Genomic DNA, 18,594 nt, shown 5'->3' with positions numbered 1-18,594 from the left:
ACGAAAAATGAAATAAGGTTTATACCCTATCATCAATGTTCTAGCTTAATCATTAGGTAGCTGTCCATCAAAAATCTATGAGCCACATCTGTCGTATCTTCAAAGCATTCAATCATGGATAATTTGTTTAGTGAACCCCGCCAGACTCAAGTGCTCCAGTTAATGATGCACACGGCTTGACCATTAAGCTCTCTTTAAGAAACCCTGTCAAGCTCAAGTATGCCTTACTCTATCTGCACACGGAATGGTCGTCAAGTCCTTTACTTCAAGTTCTATTAGCAGAACCAACTCAATAGATGTGAAGATACTTCATCAATTATCCTAAGAACTCAACTGGAAGCGAGCCATGTAATCTTATTGACTGCATAACCAAAAACTCTTATGACTTAGCGTAATCTAAGAAACAAAACCGTGTACCATGCAACCTACTGCAACAGATAGCTGGTACTCTTCAAATCTGGAACTTTTCAGTTTATTAGCCCCCGGGATCAAACGAGAACCTAATCATCTGTCCCAGTGTGAGGATTCCTTTAAAAAATTTGCACCATCCTCCAGGATCATAGGGAAAATACAAGAATTTCCAATCATTACAACATAAACATACATTAATCCACAAATCATTACAGCACAAACATACATTAATCCACAAATCTTCATACAAACCACCTGGATCATATGGCATATAAGGCAATTGCCCAGGACCATGCATATATCTGTCACCTCCTGGATCAAAAGCTAGCTCAAAATCCCCTACATCATAGGGTAACATTAGATTCCATATAGCATCAAGTAGCACCAGATACTGCCATATCCCCTGTGCAAATGGCTCATTCAATTGTTGATCATCAATCACATGTAAAATCATTGGCAGTGCACCTTAACTCTCACTAGTAATGGAATCCCGATCATGCACATCTGGATACATCAAATCTCTGGCAAAACTCTCTTCATTAGGCTCAAAAGATGCATCTGAAATCAATTCTCTATCTTGTAGAGGGTCAAAATAAAGTAAAGCATCATCCAACAACTGCATAAGGTCATCACCTACTGCATCTGAACAAATTGGCTCATGCATGAATCTGAATTGATTGATATCCTTAGCATCTGTGTTTGAGAACCCTTCCAAAGCTTCGTCCAAATAGCACATAAGATCTAGGTCCATCGCTTCAGAAGGTACCTCAATTCTGGACATCTCAGGTTGCTGCAATAAACGAGGATTTTCACATATGACATGCATACTAAATGCATCTGCAGTAAACTGTTCTTCAGGTCTTTCACCCTCAGCTAGATATCTTTGTACTTCTGTAGCATAAAGTTCAGCATGCACATTGAAAATTTCATCTGCTGCCCTGTCTGTATCATCGGCACAATGAAACCAATCATAGTCATCAACAAGAGATTGCGCTTCACTATGCACCCCCTCTGAATCAGCATCATCAAGTTCATGATCATTCTGCCATAGTGTGAGCCCTGTGTCACAAATTCTTGATAGAGAAGAAGTTTGCTCCCTCTATAAATCACCATCATCAAATTCAGGATCAGTCTGCCAGATCGGTAGCTCTAGGTCACAGAAGCGTGTCAAAGGAGTTTGCACCCCCTCTGAATCATCGTAATCACGTTCAAGATCACTTTTCCAATTTAGTAGTTGTGATTCACAAAAGCTTGTCAATGAAGGAGTCTGCACCCCCTCTGAATCAAGCACATACTCTTGCTTAGCCAGATCCTCAAAATCTGGTCCATCCAAATTCGGTAAATCTGGTATATCAAAAACCACGGTCCTGCTGCTCTCAACAGCAGCCTTGCTTTGACCGATAACATCTGTATCATTAATCAACTATTTGGCAAAACCTGTACCAGTATCATCAATCACCTCTATGGCTGTACTAGAAAACTTTTGCTCTGATTTTGAGTCAGTAGCAAATGTATCAGTTCTAACTGAATCTTCCGGCATGTCTACTTGAATATGGCTGCACTCATTCACGTGCACAATTTCTTCCTAAGATTTTTCCACTTCGTTGTTTTGATCCCCTGATTTCTTTTCTTCATGTACTGCATGCATAGGCTCTTTGCAAAATTCATTCTGTGTATCCCGAACTGCATGTGTAGATTCTTTGAAAAATTCACCCTGCGTATCTTGAAGTTGTAAAGCCTCACCCTCAAAGACTTTCACTTCATGCATAACATCTGCAAAACCCAACTTTTCATACACAACTTCAACTATGTCTTCATCATTAGCTTGTAAGAAGGTAGCATCCTGCACAATCAACTCATCAATCACAGCTTCTAACTTTGATCGTAATTGTCCTCGAATATCTGTGTAGTCAGGTAGACTTGCACTCTGTTCTTGAAAGCATTCATACTGCGCATATCTTACCTGTACAATAACTTTGCATACACAACTTCAACTATGTCTTCATCATTAGCTTGTAAGAAGGTAGCATCCTGCACAATCAACTCATCAATCACAGCTTCTAACTTTGATCGTACTTGTCCTCGAATATCTGCGTAGTCAGGTAGACTTGCACTCTGTTCTTGATAGCATTCATACTGCTCATATCTTACCTGTACAATAGCTTCTTTGAAATACTCCCAGTCATCATTGCAAGCTTTGGTAACTTCTTGAATCTGCTCCTTCACATTTGAACTCACTAACTGCTCAAAAGATTTGATCATGTTGGAGCCCAACTTGTCCAATTGTTGTAATGAGCCCACCTTGTAAAGCCTATCAAATTCCGACTTTTATGTCAAAGACGTCTTATCATTGTGATCCACTTGTCTGGGTTATGTAAAGATTAATCAGTCAGTCAGGACCCATAATATTTCCCACTTTGTAATTATGAGGAATAGAACCCCATGTACATTTTTGAGCTAAGGTGATTAAAGTATAAAAGTCACCTTAGAACCATTTTTTGAGATAACATTTTTGAATATTAATCCTGTGTCGTACGAGTCAGAGAGAGAGAGAGAGAGAGAGAGAGAGAGAGAGAGAAAGAGAGAGAGAGAGAGCGAGAGAGTGAGAGAGAGAGTGTCTTATCCTCTTCGCTACGCGCTTCTCCCTCACTGGATTCACGACATGACCTTATCATCGCGGTAGTCTCTCCGAGAGCTACGCGCCCACGCCACGCATTCATATTTTCAAGCTGTTCGCGATCGATCCTTCCTCGATCTTGTTTCGCTTGTAAGTAACACAAACACTGTCTGTTTTCAACAATCAAGTGCTCTATGGAATGAGAAAGAGATTAGCTACACATAAATATTCATAGACTTAGGTTTCTTCCACTTTTGGATTATGACGTGTGAGTCTACCATGACTGCAATCAAGATAACTAGGGTTCAAATCTAGTGAGATTAGACTTATAGGTAAGTATATCCTATTGAGAGGATGGTGCCTAGTAAGTTTGATGCGATTTCGAGTTCATTGGAGGTGTAAACGGTGTTGTGAGCATTTAGGGATAGACTGGGTTGCATTCTACCAGGGTTAGTGATTGATGCATCATAAAAGTGTATATGTGTAGATTGGTCTCAGCCTGACAAGCTAACGAGATTGCCTACGTGCACCTACGGGTTAGTCATGTCATCGGATGATAAGTATGTTGTCTGTGTCGTGCTTGCGAGCATGAATAGGGGAGTAGTTTTGCCCTAAAAAATTGGAGCCGTTTTTGGGGACACAAGACCTTAAGTAGGGAGATCTATGTCACTCGTGTGATGGTTAGCTTACTTTAGTTTTGACTAGAGAGAGCTTAAAATTTTAGAACAAGATCCAGGATAGAGTATCCTGAGGTCTAGTGGATAGCCAGGAAGCCTGTGTCTTGCCGAGGGTCTATGACTAGTTAGATTTAGTTAAGTAGGAGGATGTGGAGTATGGTTTTTGGTTTTGAGTGCTTGTTATACTTGTGTAGAAATAGAGTAGAAAAACGCTGTAAAAACGCAAAAACAAACAAAAAGAAGAAGCAATAAGGTTGTTTGCTTGCCTTGAAAGCAAAACCCACACCATATACCCTTGAAGGGGGTGAAAAGAGTAGACATTGAAATTTATGATCCAACACTTGAGAAAACATAAAGATTGCTACCAAAACCAACAAAAAGAAACAAGTGATTGTCATAAGAAAACACTAAGTGACCCTAACAAGGCCAAGAAGAGATATAACCATTAGCCTAGGGTAAACTGACTGTGTCATGAGGTAGGTCTGATATTCACAAGTTTAAGATGAAGTGTCATCAAATTTGCATCACTTCAAGTGCATTTGAGTTGTGAATTGCCATAGAAAAGTGAAATTTGTGAAGTGCTTGAGTCCAAGGTCAAAATAAGCCCAAACTTCATAAAACTTGGGGGATAAACTTATATGGGCACAGAGAACACAACTGTCCAAAAACATACAAAAAATGAAATTTCCATTGCTCTCTGCCCAGTCTATCGCGATAGACAAAAAACAAAGTGTTATACCAGAGGTTTAACACATCAATACAAGGGTACTCACAAAAATTGAGTGAAACTGAACACCATCTTGACCACAAAACTTCAAAACTGGTGTTTTAGAGTCTGAATTCAGAGACAAGGACAAGAAGGCTTTGACCAAATGTCCAAAAAGTGCCAGAATTTTTCAATGCACTACACAAGGAGAGGGTGAACCAGCTGTGGAGAAAACTTGAGAAAAATGCCAACAATGGAGAACATACCTAGTCTATCGCATAGACTAGGGAAATTGCTGCTGAGGACCTTAGCTTCCAAATATCCCCTTGGGAGAGCTTTATCAAAGTCTATACAACATACACACCAAATTTCAAGGTATTTAGATCACTAAAAGTCAATCTAAGGCCCAGATAGAGAATCAGGCTCTGATCAAAATACTAAAATGGGACCAAAACTCAACCCAAGTGTCCAAACTTCATAAAACCTGAGGGATAGGCTATAGAGGTAACTGGAACTCAAGGGTGAATTCACAATTTTAAATTGACTTATGCTGAGAAAATTGTCAGTCTATCGCGATAGACTAAGAAAGTAGTGATTCAGACATATTTTGCAATTTGTGACTATACTGCTAGGATATACTCTCCATATAGATCCCAGCCATCATTTCATATTTGAAATTGGACCACCAGAAGACTGACTAAGTGGTTGCTGAACATACTTGAAAGATTTTTCGTGGTTCAAGGAAAACCCTTGTGAACAAACTAAACATACTTGTGTAGATCCCATAAGGAGATCATCACAGAGCCGCACAAGAAGGAGTCTAGGTAAGCTTTAAGTTTGCAACCCAGCTTTCATTCTTATGTATTTAAGGTAGGGAGCCTTTGTTAAGTCAGGAGCTAAAAGTGTCAAAAGTCAAGTAAGCACCACGTCCACCGAAGAGAGTGTAACTCACACGAGACTAGACCCATTAGCACTGATCATTGAAGAGGGTAGTGATACTGACACTTCATCGGAAAAGTCCTTCTTCATGATGGGGAGTCAACAACTAGGAGGGTTCAACGGTGAAGGACCAATGCCAGGGGGAAGCACCTCCCTACACCCTTTAAATGAAACCAAGTTCACTATAATCTTCTTGGGAGGAACAAACTCGAGCGGAGCCTTAGTTTATTCTGACTATCGAGGACGCAGGTGTATTTGTATTGAAGAAAGACCGGCTCAGAGACTAGAGATAATATAAGTCTATGATGATGGAGACAGATTTCGAGACAAAAAGGGGAACCACTATCTGATAGTTAGTAACCCTGAGGATTACAATAGATATGGACATAACGTGGAAAAAGGGAAAATGGTTTCAGAAACCCAAGAACCGCCTCCTAACATTGATCGACATGGAGCGCTTTTTATGTATGATAAGAAAACAACCAGGGTCCCAACCTATAATGAGAATGTGGGGATTTACAAGCATGAAAGCGAGGGAATAGTCTCTTACTTTCGACGCAAGGAACCCTACCCAAACGAATTAAGCAAAGACAAGGTTCTTTACTTATTCTCTTATGAAACTGCTATGGGGAAGGATATTGTTTTTGTTGACAGGTACAAGCGAGAATACAAACGTATTCTCCCAGAAGAGGTTGAAAAGACAACAGTTCCGGGAGCATCAACCTATGGCCCTGACGAAGTACCAAGAGCCAACTACACCCCTAGCAAGTCGACAAATCCCTTCTCAGAAGAGTATGACGCTACCGCACATTCTACCCGACAACCAACGTTCAACCACCAGGACCAACCACCTATTCAACCATCATTGCAGACATGGCTTCGACAGAGTGCTACATTAGAACAAGACCGAACCCGAGAGGGTTATCAAACTGCACGAGGACTAAGGGATTTACAAGAACCACCACTCTATGCACAGTATCAAGGAGAGAGTAAGCCAAAGACTTAGGGGTCAACTGAGCCTGGAAGACCACCCCTAGAACGAGTTCGAAGAGATGAACCATCTCTTGCGAGAACTGTTCGAAATTATGTCTTAGGAGCACCATTGGGAGAGGAACCTGGCCACTACAGAAGACCAGAGGAGGTATATCGACTAGGACGGGGAGATCCCATGATGAGATTTGTAGACCATTGTAGATTTAGACCTTCTCAAGTGCAAAAATGGGTAAACAAGAAATACACGAGAAGCAGGGATCCGAGAGATCATGTAGCAGCCTTTGTGCGTGTAATTAGAGCTGAAGAGGTGTTAGACTTTCCTACCCAATTTGCAGGATTTGGTTTAACCTTAGAGGATGATTCTGCTACATGGTTTGACTCAGTGGAGCGAAGAGACTTTGAGTCTATGGAGGAAGTGTTTGAGGAGTTTATCGAGGAATTCTCACAAAGGGGAATAGCTCATAATACAGTCTCACAAATCCATAAATTCAAACAGAAAGATGGAGAGTCTGTGCAAAAGGCAGCCCTCCGATTAAAAAGATATGTTAAGTTCTGGCCCGTGGAAGAACTGCCAACTCAGTCCAGACTTATGCTTATATTTATCCAAGGACTAAGGAATGCAGATCTCCAGAAGGACTTACATATGAAAAGGAGCATGACGTTGAATGAGTTAACCAAGGAGGCTCTATAACTTGTGGAAAATTGTGCGGTCTACAAAGAGGGTGAGTTCAAGGATCTTGACGATGATTCCTCCTCGCAACAAAGCGGAAGCAAGTCTGCTCAGACAACACCGAAAGGAGAAGTAGCGGTGAGCCAAGAGCAGCTTGTAGAGGAAGTGCTTAAAAAGATTAACTTGTATTCCAAACGACAAGCTAAACAACCAAAATGGTGTGCGATTGAACAAAAATGGACAAACCATGGGACGGAGGAGTGTTATTATAACAAGGGATATGTGAGAGAATGACCATACGCTCCGCAAGCTCACGCGACATCCCCTCAAGTCCCATCGATGCCTAGATATCAGACAGGAAACCTACCAGGACCTGTAGGTGTAGAAAGACCACAACTAGTATTGGGACAACAACCACCCCTACCAGGATTACGACCAATCGGCATAAGATACACACCCATAGTAATTGAGTCGAATGAGAAGGCTTTGGTACCTATGCATGCATACTACGACAAGCCCAATGGATATGCGGCAAACTCTTTCTATCATCCATCGGAAGAACCCACTACACCAGAACCATGGAGCATGATAGGAAATACAGGACCGCCAACTGTTGCACAGGCAGCGTGGAAGGAAGATATAGCTTGGATGAAAGAACACTATTGTTCATAGCCAACAGAGGCATGAGCGGGTAGAGGTTTGCACACCAACAAAGAGGAGCTCAAGGAGCACCTAAACAGCCTATGGGACCATGCTACATTGTGGTGGAGACCATTGGCTGAGGGACTGTCCTCATGATGAAATCATTAGGGTCAATGCATATTGCACCGAGTGTGGAATTACTCACTTGATCCCTGTTTGCCCTTAAAATCCAAGCAAAGGAGCAAAAACTACTTTGAATATGCTGGGAGTACTTCCTTCCAGTGGAGGGTCAGAAAAAAAAACTCCGATTCCTGTTAAGGTCTTGACGAGAGCCCAAACAAGGAAAAATGACAATCAGCCCAAGAGTAACGATTAAAATCAAGAAGAAATCAAGATTGACAAGTCTAGCGTCAGTCGTGATAATCCTTGGAAAGAACGAAGAGCGAAAATGAAAGCTAGACGTGAGCTAAAATAGAAAGATGTAGAAGCTGAGCTAGCAATAGCTCGAGAGCAACTTAAACAGCAAAGAGATTCCGACTCTCTAAAATCAACGGAGGGACCAAGAAGCGCAAGCTCAGGAGGGTTGGTATTGGTAGATAAGGTCAATGAACCCTTAGATGCAATCTTGCAAGCATATGAAGCAAGATTGAAGAACAAACAGACTCTAGAGAAAAGGTGGATGACATATCCATACCCAGAGATAGAAAAACAGAGACTAGAGATGTGCAAAGAACTGATTGAAACTGCACAAGCTTTACTAGGGCCTCCACCTATGGATGTGGGAGATAGAGTAATCAAACCACCAAACAATGAAACACCTCACAAAATCGAACAAAGGGTACCTGACAAGATAGAAAACGTTAAATTCTTGCCGGATGTAGAGGATGCACGAATCGTGCCTAATAACACTGATGAATCACTGAAAGATTTTCCACCATATACCCCTATTGTGGAAGAAAATTGGCTTGAAGAGCTATGGGAAACGGTGAGAAAAGCTCAAGAAAATTATGAGACAAAAACAGTCAATTCAGCGCCTTTCTCGGAGTTGAACTTGAATAAGCCTCCATGAGATTTAGACGTTAAATCATTTCAAGGGGATAATGGTTCAGTTGCATCCGAAGATAGCAGACCAGCATCACTCATAACTTTGCCACCATACATGGGAGACTACGAGGCAAGGTCAGAAATTCTAAGAGTACCTTCTCAAAGAATAGGCGGGTCAAATCAATTGGACACTAAAATATTGACAGACTTGTTGACCACTCCGGTCAAGTGCCAAAGAAGATTGGAAGAATGCGAAGAAAGCAGCGCGCGAGAATCCCGACAAGTGGAAGCAACAAAAGGATGTAGAGCCCGAGTAGAGGCAGGGAGCTCGCACCACTTGGGGAGCGGCGGGTGGGCATCATTTGAGGCCGATTTTCTAAGTGTTTTTGCATTGCTCTCTATGTTTGATAGTTTAGGGTTTATGGGTTTTTAAATTCTAACATAATGGATTCTTTGTATGTTTTGACAATGGTCGTTTACATGACGTGATCCCACACCGTACGAGCGTGAGGACGCAGGCAGGAAGGGCTTAAATGCCCTTATAGACATCCTGAGTTCTCGCGGCGGCATGGTTAGTATTAGGGTTTATTGTTTTCTATTTGTTGTATTGTTTTATAAACGTCGCTATATGTTTATACTTACAAAAAGCTATCTTATTGTTTTTTTTTGCAGAATCCGACAGATACGCCGCTTGGACGCAATGAGACGTTTGATTAGACGTCATCAGTTTAGCCATATCTAGATAGCATTAGTTTCTTCTTGTCATAGCTAATGTATCATGAGACGAATTTTATACGTCTTTTTGAAAACCATGTATATTTTTTCAATAATGACAATGGTTTGTAACTATTACATTTGCAAAGTTTAACAATCAAGTGATTTTGCCTATGTGTACAATTGTCATTGATTTACTTTCATCAATTCACGCTTGTCAGTTTTGTATATTTATTTTACAAACAATACGTACTATGGATGATGGAGTTAATGGTTATATTGTCTTGTGGGTGACTATTTTGGGTCTATATTTACATTTGCACTTTTTTTCAAAAGTGAATCAATTAATGAAACATTCGAATACCCTGCCACCAAAAAATTTTCCTCTCAACCGTCGCTATAGATGGCTCTGCATCGTCACTATAACCGTCGCTATAGGTGTCACTATATAGCAATGTTTATAGCGATGTATATAGCGACTGGCATAGCGACGCTTATAGCGACGTCCCCATATCGACGCTCATAGTGACGCTCTTAGCGACACCGGGGGTTATAAAAACCCAGTGTATTTCCATTGCTTAAAGCATCACAAGAGCACACAACATCTTGTAGTGTGTTTGGACCATGGATAGGTGTTTCTATGCTTAAGGGGGACCTTTTTGTATAGTTCTATTTTAGTTTTCTGCACATTTTTTGTGATGGATTGTGATTTATGTACCTTTCTAGATGGTTGTAGAACTCAGTAGGATTGTGCCCCTAGGTCTTGTAATACTTCTGCTTAAGTTTTATTGCATTCCAAATTCATTTGGATGCCGAAAAGGCGTGATAACCTAGAGCGGTGAGATCGGATGCATACTAATTTTCTGACTAGGAAGTGGTTGATTTTCTTTTGTCGTAGTATGGTTAGCTCTTTGAGTTCACTTTGGTGAGATTGACACTCTCATAAAGTCTCCATGCCCCATCCCGAGTCGGTTCCTTGCATATTGACATTATGTTAGTACAAAAAGCTATTCTGTAGACGTCCATCGCGATGACCCGCTAACATTTGCTTTATGTAAGTTTTTAGACTTTTTCAATTTATATGTGTCAAAGCACCAAAGCTACATTATGGTGTATGTTTCTCTACACATGTGATTGTACATGCCATTTAAAGAAATAGCAAGAAATAGAGAGAAATGAAAATGGTGTGTGTGTGTGTGTGTGTGTGAGAGAGAGAGAGAGAGAGAGAGAGAGAGAGAAAGAGAGACAAAGAGAGAGAGAGAGAGATGGATAACTGTGTAGGTGTATACGACAGGATAGAACTCATAGCACACGTATATAAACTAGGATTATAGTGTATATGCCATCCCCCCTCCTCTCTCTCTCTCTCTCTCTCTCTCTCTCTCTCTCTCTTTTTCTCTCTCTTTCTCTCTCTCTCTCTTTGCCTTGGTCAAATGAAACATGGATTTATGAAGATTAAGCGATAGCAAGTGATTACTAAAGAAACTAGCATATATTCTCATTCTCATTCTCATTGTCTCTCATGCATCCAATTGATAAAGTTGAATCACAATAATTGAAATTGTCTCTCTCTCTCCCTATTTTGCATTGCTATCTCTCTCTCTCTCTCTCTCTCTCTCTCTCTCTCTCTCTCTCTCTCTCTCTCTCTCTCTCTCTCTCTCTCTTCTTCATTGAATAATAAGGAGAAATACAGGGATTATGGTATACCTTTGTGTGTTTTTAGCTTAGTTTCATTAATAGTTTCCTTAATTAGTTTCTCCCCATCTATGGAGAGCTCTTTTGCATTATTGTCCATCCCCTCCCTCTCTCTCTCTCTCTCTCTCTCTCTTCCTCACCCCTCCCCCCCTCTCTATCTCTATCAACAATTTCCTTACAAGATAAGTAAAAGTTCTAGGATTATAGTGTATATTTATGTGTTTTTAGTTTATTTTCATTAATAATTAATAATTGAAGTTTCATAGTAAATGGTGTCTAGACCCCGGATTTTGCCCCCAAGGCATGCAAGGCGTATTAAACAGCTTGATCAATCGCAAAGAGCTAGGCGTAAAATAGCAAGAAATAGAGCTAGGAACACTTTTTGTAATAAGACATCGAGGGTCTTTGGGTTACGTCCACACATTTCTTATGAAAGAGACTGTTATGAGAGAGTAGAACCACCTATTGTTGGCCAAGAGCCAGATCATGAGTGCATGGATATTCATGTTGAAGACCATGCAAGCAATTCAGAGAAAATGTGCATAGAGCCTCCGGTTGTATTTGAGGAGGGAGATTATACAAAGGTGGAAAGACATTGTTTGTCAATTTTCTCTCATTATGCATCTACTCCCATCTTGAAAAATCCTATTATGGCACCAATTCTATTTGGAAAATGTTTGATACACAACTTAGGCTACTTAGGCTTTGAATGCTCCATATGTGGAGCTGCAGCATGGAAGGTTGAAGAAAGAAGTATTCGTCATCTTGTAGGAAAGTATTGTCGTTTGGATGGCAAGATCCATTTGCTGCCTTTGAGTGAGCCACCCCCAGAACTAAAAGATTTGATGCAATCCTCTACACGAAAGAGGCAAAAACTTCTTAAATAATATTTGTGGATACAATATTGCACTCGCATTTGCCTCTTTGGGTGTTCACATTGATGAAAACATGTCCCAGGGAAGAGGAGTTTACACGTTTAAGGCACATGGTTGTATATATCACAACATTGGTCCTTTACTTCCAATTGAAGGACGTGATGAAGTTCCTCGATTTGCACAGTTGTATTTTTTTGACACGGAGCATGAGCTACAAAATAGACTACTTCATGTTTCACACTTGGACGTTGAAGTGTTACAAACTTTACAAGGAATGATGCATAGGGTGAATCCTTATGCTCATGCATTTCACACACTTCAGGTGCTATGACTAATGGATCTACTATTTTAGAAATCAAGATGGTGATAACTGAAGCTTGCTCTAATTGGTGGCAATATCTTGCTCTCTGTGATGGTGAAATTGATGCTATAATGCTTGGGCAAGGCGATGAGAGAACTATAGGGCATCGTGACATAGTATTAAATCTTCAAGGAGGGGGGTTAAAAATAATTTGTAATTTGCATCAATCACACATGCGTCTTATGTAAGTTATTTTGTTTCCAATGGGAGAAGATGGATGGTATCCTTCACTACAAAGCGGATCTAGACAAAAAATTATCAAAAAAATACTATAGTTTTTTACTACAAATAAGGAATGATACCATTGAGTGTCTCTTACGGGGTGGTAGATTTCTCGAGCAATATATTGTGGATGCATATAGTTCCATGGAGGACTCACGTTTGTTGTGGCTAAGAAATAATCAGAGGAGACTCCATGCTGAGGTTTATCAGGGGGTGGCTGATATGGTTCAGGCTAGGGATGGTATTGATGCTATTTTGGAACAAACTACTGGGGGTAGAATTGTTTGCCCTCTTCTTTCACTAGAGTGCCAAGATACATGTGCCAATTGTACCAAGATGCCATGTCAACCGTTCATAAGAGGAGAAAGCCTGATATCTTCATAACCTTTACATGTAATCCACGATGGAGAGAAATAGAAGAAGCATTTCTATCAAGACAAAGTGGTACAGATCATCCAAATCTAAGTGCACGTATATTCTATCAAAAGTTTAAAGACATGATGCATTTGCTTTCAAAAAAGGATGTCTTCTAAGATGTTGTTGGCCATGTATGTGTGATCGAGTTTCAAAATCAAGGTCTTCCACATGCACATATATTGTTGATTTTAGCATCTGAGTACAAACCAATGGAAGCGTCCCACTATGATAAGTTGGTGTGTGTTGAGCTCCCAGACAAAGAGCTATTTCTAGAGTTGCATAGTGTGATTAGTCGTTGCAATATTCACGGACCATGTGGTCCATTGAATTCAAATGCTCCATGAAAAGTTGATGGAAAATGTAGGTTAAATATCCATGCAAATTCAGCCTATCTACAAATGTGGATTCCTACGTATATGAGACGAGATAATGGAAGTTTTGTTCAATTAAGAGATTGCAAGCTAGACAATAGATGGGTTGTTCCATACAACCCATTTTATCATTGAGATATAAAGCACACATTAATGTTGAGATTTGCTCAACCATTTTTTTTGTAAAGTATTTGTACAAGCATGTATATAAGGGCCATGATTGAGCCACTCTGGTGCTCCGTGATCATGAAGGTGTTTTTTACAAAATTAAGAGCTATCTTGACACACAATATGTTTCTACATCTGAAGCTATTTGGCAAAATTATGGTTTTGACATGCATGAAGAGAAGCCTGATATCCAAAGATTGCAAGTTCATCTTTCCAATCAAAATACTGTGAACTTTTGAGATTCACATGATTTGGTAGAGTTTGTGAATAGCAACGAAGTTAAGAAGAAAACACTCACTAAGTGGTTTGTTGTAAACCAAAAACATCTTGAGGCCCATATACTAACATATGCAGACATTCCTACTCTGTGGGTTTGCAACAAGACTAAAAAAAATGGTCACAGAGGCAATTGGGAGATACCATTGGAAGAATGTACAACATTATCCCCACTTCCGGAGATGTTTAATATTTACAGATTTTGCTAACCATATGTAAGGGATGCAAGTGTTATGATGACTTGCAAACATATGAAGGACATGTTTATGCTACATTGAAAGAGGCTTGCAATGCTAGAGGGCTATTGCAAAGTGATGACGACTGGATCACATGCTTGGAAGAAGCCTCTTCTTTTCAAATTGGATTGCAATTGCGCCAATTGTTTGCTATTATATTGGTATGTTGTGAGCCATTATGTCCACGTTCATTGTGGAATAGGTTTTCTGTTGAGCTTTTTGAAGACTATGCATATGCTTTAAACATGCATGTACTTGATGCAAGAGTTCGTGAAGAAGCTGCTAAAAGTCGAGCACTTTATAATCTGCATTCTTTGCCACAACAATATGGTAAGAAGGTCTCTGACTATCCCGGGATGCCTCCAATTGATCAAAGTTTTATGTCTTTAAGTAGGAGTAGTGTGTTAGCAAAAGAGACCATGTATGATACTACCAAACAGTATAGCATGGCAAAACAAATGGAAATGTCTCTAAAAAATGGCCAACGTTATGCTTACAATTGTGTGCTACAAGCAGTTGAGTAAAATGTTGGTGGTGTCCTCCTTCTAGATGGTCTATGGGGGTTTGGAAAAACCTATGTTTATAATGCATTGCTTTCACGGCTTTGAGGTGAATGTAAGGTAGCGTTGGCATGTGCATCATCTTGTGTTGCAGCTTTGCTCCTTAACAATGGAAGAACTGCACATTCAAGGTTTAAGATTCCTCTAGAATTAAATTCTGAGTCAACATGCAATATTTAAAGTGAATAGCCAACTTGTTGAATTGTTGAGAAGATCAGGTTTGATTATACGGGATGAAGCACCCATGACTCATCACCATGCTTTTGAGGGAGTAGATACGACACTTAGAGATGTTTTACAAACATACAGCCTGTTTGGTGGAAAGGTGGTTTTGCTTGGAGGTGACTTTAGGCAGATTCTACCAGTTGTATGCAAAGCTAGTCTAGCAGATATTGTGAATACGACATTGTGTCATTCGTACATTTGGAGACATACAAGAATATTAAGGCTCACTTAGAATATGCATGTGCAGAATTGTATGACAGATGCTGCTGAGTAATAATTTTCACAATGGGTTCTTGATATTGGTAATGGGAATATACATGATGGGGGAATTGTTGACAATGTCACTTTGCCAACAAGCATGCTACTTCAAAGAAACCATTTGTTAGATCTTATTGAGAGCATCTATGGAGATATTCAGAGAGTTGAGGATTATTCAAGATTCTTTAAAGATATGGGAGTTCTTGCACCTTGCAACAAGGATGTAGATGTGGTCAATGATTATGATCTACTCAAGATATGTGGACATTATAGGGAGTATTTGAGTGCAGACTCACAATGAGAATCAGAAGAGAGCAGTGCTTTGTATAAAATTGAATTTTTAAATAGATTGGATTTAGGTGGAGGATATCCACCACATGTGATGTGCCTAAAAGAAAATGCTCCAGTCATGCTATTGCACAATTTGGCTCCAAGAAGGGGACTGATTTATAATGGCACAAGGTTAATATGCAGACAGTTTCATCGTAGAGTCATAGAGGCCGAGATAATCACAGGTTCCAACTTTGGAGACAGAGTATTTCTTCCAAGGATAGATTTCATTGTTGAAAATTCTCAGGGATTACCCTGCCAAATGAGGCACAGACAGTTTCCTATAAGGCTAGCATTTGGGATGACCATAAATAAAGTACAAGGAAAAACATTGGCCTTTTTGGGATTATATTGGCACCACCTATTTTTTCACATGGTGAGTTATATGTGGCAATGTGCGAACCACAGTTTTTGTAAAGTTTGTGGTCAAGGATGATAATGAAGCAGAGTTTACTCAAAATCCAAACAATGTATTCAAAGAAGCGTTGCAGGCTACAAATGCAGTGGGGTAAAGAATGCACAAATGGAATATTGAAATTGTATATGCAAGACATCTTCTTTTACATCATTTCTCCTCAAAATGATGTTAGGTTCCAAGCTACAAATTTTCTCAAAGTGGGAGTGCAATATTTTGTTGCACCAACTCTAACCAATTGTAATCTAAGTCATTGGGTTATCCATGCCTTAGAGGTGAAAAAATACCTCTACTAGATTCTTATCTATAGCACATTAGAAATGAGTGGAGGTAAGAATTCATGGTTATATGTGATGTCTTAATTAATTGCTTAAGGGGATTGACCATGAGCTATATTTTCTCTCAAAAAGATAATATCTACTTTTCTCTGCAATTGACTTCAACGCTATGTTTTTTGGACCGACCTTCATCAAAGACAAGGTAATCGTAGATAGGTAGAGTGACATGACCCTCTCTCTTAATTTTTTTTAAATCAAGAAATTATTTTCATTAAATGAGATTTGTTCTTGGTAAATAAGTGTGGCCCTAGCCCTTTTAACTCTTTATTTTACATTTAAAATATTCATGAGTTTACCACTTGCACATCAAAATGAAACAATGGAAATTTGGAAGGGTTGTGGAATTTGGAAGGGTTTTTGTTAAATGGGATTGGTTTTTGGTAAATAAGTGTGGCCCTAGCCCTTTTAACTCTCTATTTCAAGATTTTGATTTTGAAGTATTCAGGAGTTTACCCCTTACATATCAAAATGAAACAATGGAAATTGTGGGGGCTGTGGTGTGTCAAGAAGTTTATGGTAAGTTTACTAGCTAATCGCATGTCACGAGATCATTTTCTGAAGAATCTAATTTTACTTGTAAGAGAGCTTGATTTATTTTATTTATATTTGTTTGGTTAGAGATGGCCTACCACTCTACAGTGACATGGATGCACATGCAGCCATCGGCATTTGTCTATGATAATAAACTATTTTGTCCTATAAAATCAACTATTTTACAAAAAAGTTCACATGAGTTCCACAATTTTGTTATGGATCCACGATTTTGGAGAGCGAATTTACATGCTGATGATATTTTTCGCATCATTGAAGACTTTGAAGTTGTTTGGTATGGTGAAATGAGACTTATTGAAAATGGTTTGCATTTTTTTGTTACGTAGTTTAAGATTTAACATTGAGTATGTTTTTGTAAACAAGAACCATTATTATCACCAGTATATTTTGTTGGGTGTTTACCATCATATTGATGGTTTGCATGGATATTATCACATTAAAGTTAATATTGACCATGATAATGGCCATGCCTAAGTGAGTATTCAGGAGGTGGGGGACCAACTCCCACTTTCATGATATTCATATCATGAAACTTGTCGCGGTTGGAGGATAGAGATGCATGTGTTGGGTCGCCCTCCTCGATGTCTTGGGTGAAGTGTGCATCATATTGGACCTTGGATAATGTGGACACCAAGTGATGCTTCTAGGACCTTATTTTATTGATGATGATGGTCATTTATGTAGCTTGGCATACATTGAGTGTTGGAATTAATGTAGCTTGGCATACATTGAGTGTTGGAATGCATGTAGCTTGACACACATCTTAGAATGTACTCATCTCTCTCTCTCTCTCTCTCTCTCTCTCTCTCTCTCTCTCTCTCTCTCTCTCTCTCTCTCTCTCTACAGACAAATCCCTTGCTTGATTTTAAATATGGTTTGGAAACAAACTATTAATTATGGTTTAATTTCGTAGATGATGATGTTATAGTGCAAGATGTTATAGAGTTTGACTTCATTGAGTTCTATTTTTTGCGAGTGAACCTTGGTATACTCTTGATTTACCATGTCCATGTTAGAGAGAGAGAGAGAGAGAGAGAGAGAGAGAGAGAGAGAGAGAGAGAGAGAGAGAGGGAAGGGTTGTGTAGGTGGATCAAATGAAACTCTCTCTCATACACACCACAACTCTAAATGATATCAAAGAGCTTTCATTACTTTGGTCTTCCATGGTCTCTCTCAAAACTTCCAAAACAATAGTAGATCCACTCATTTTGGAAAATCCTTTTATGAGCTTATAGTCCAAGGATTGATGCATCTGGGAAAATGAGAAACTTGTAAACTCATCTCTTGTTCATAGAATGCCTCCAAAGTTGATGGACCAATCCATTTTTCCCAAAACAATCATTTCTTACGGTTGATTGCATATCAATGAGACTGGGGATTTTTGTAGGACATGAGATAAAATTCCCCGTTAACTTCAATGGGTTGGCGATCAATACATATGGTTGTTTTTGCCTCACTATTTTTGTTTTTGGAAAAAGAAAAAAGATACAAAAAGTTGTATTTTTTGCCATTCTCAACCTATCATCAAAGTTTCTATAGTCACACTCATTATAGGTATAAAATGTAGATAGCTTTATAGCCTTAGGTCTATAGGATGCACCTCTTTATTTGGAGCATGTGGCCCAAGGAACATAGAATTCTCCCTAGAGTATAGGGTGTTGATAATAAGTTTCTTCAAGAAAATCATATTCTATCTTGTGTCTCTTTTTGGTATCTTTAAGAATCCATGAGAGCCTAAAATATTTATATCTTTGGCTTTAGGGCCATAGGGATTTTTTTGCAAGTATACAACAAAGATAAGTCTATAATATTAGGATTGTAGTGGGGTCCTTCTTGCCTGTGTCACCCTATTGATGAAGTACTCTACAACCTCAAGATTGTA

General features: G+C 39.4%; 1 pseudogene; it reads left to right on the top strand.

Moving 5' to 3' along the window:
* Nucleotides 1-5,756: 5,756 nt before the first annotated feature.
* On the top strand, nucleotides 5,757-14,558 carry LOC147439590 (uncharacterized; annotated as a pseudogene).
* Nucleotides 14,559-18,594: the final 4,036 nt, after the last annotated feature.

This window comes from Adiantum capillus-veneris, chromosome 16, assembly GCF_014529385.1.
Source record: "Adiantum capillus-veneris isolate H3 chromosome 16, ASM1452938v2, whole genome shotgun sequence".
Classification (NCBI taxonomy): Eukaryota; Viridiplantae; Streptophyta; class Polypodiopsida; order Polypodiales; family Pteridaceae; genus Adiantum; species Adiantum capillus-veneris.
The sequence above is the reverse complement of the archived record's forward strand: the minus strand, read 5'-3'. Positions and strand labels throughout refer to the sequence as shown.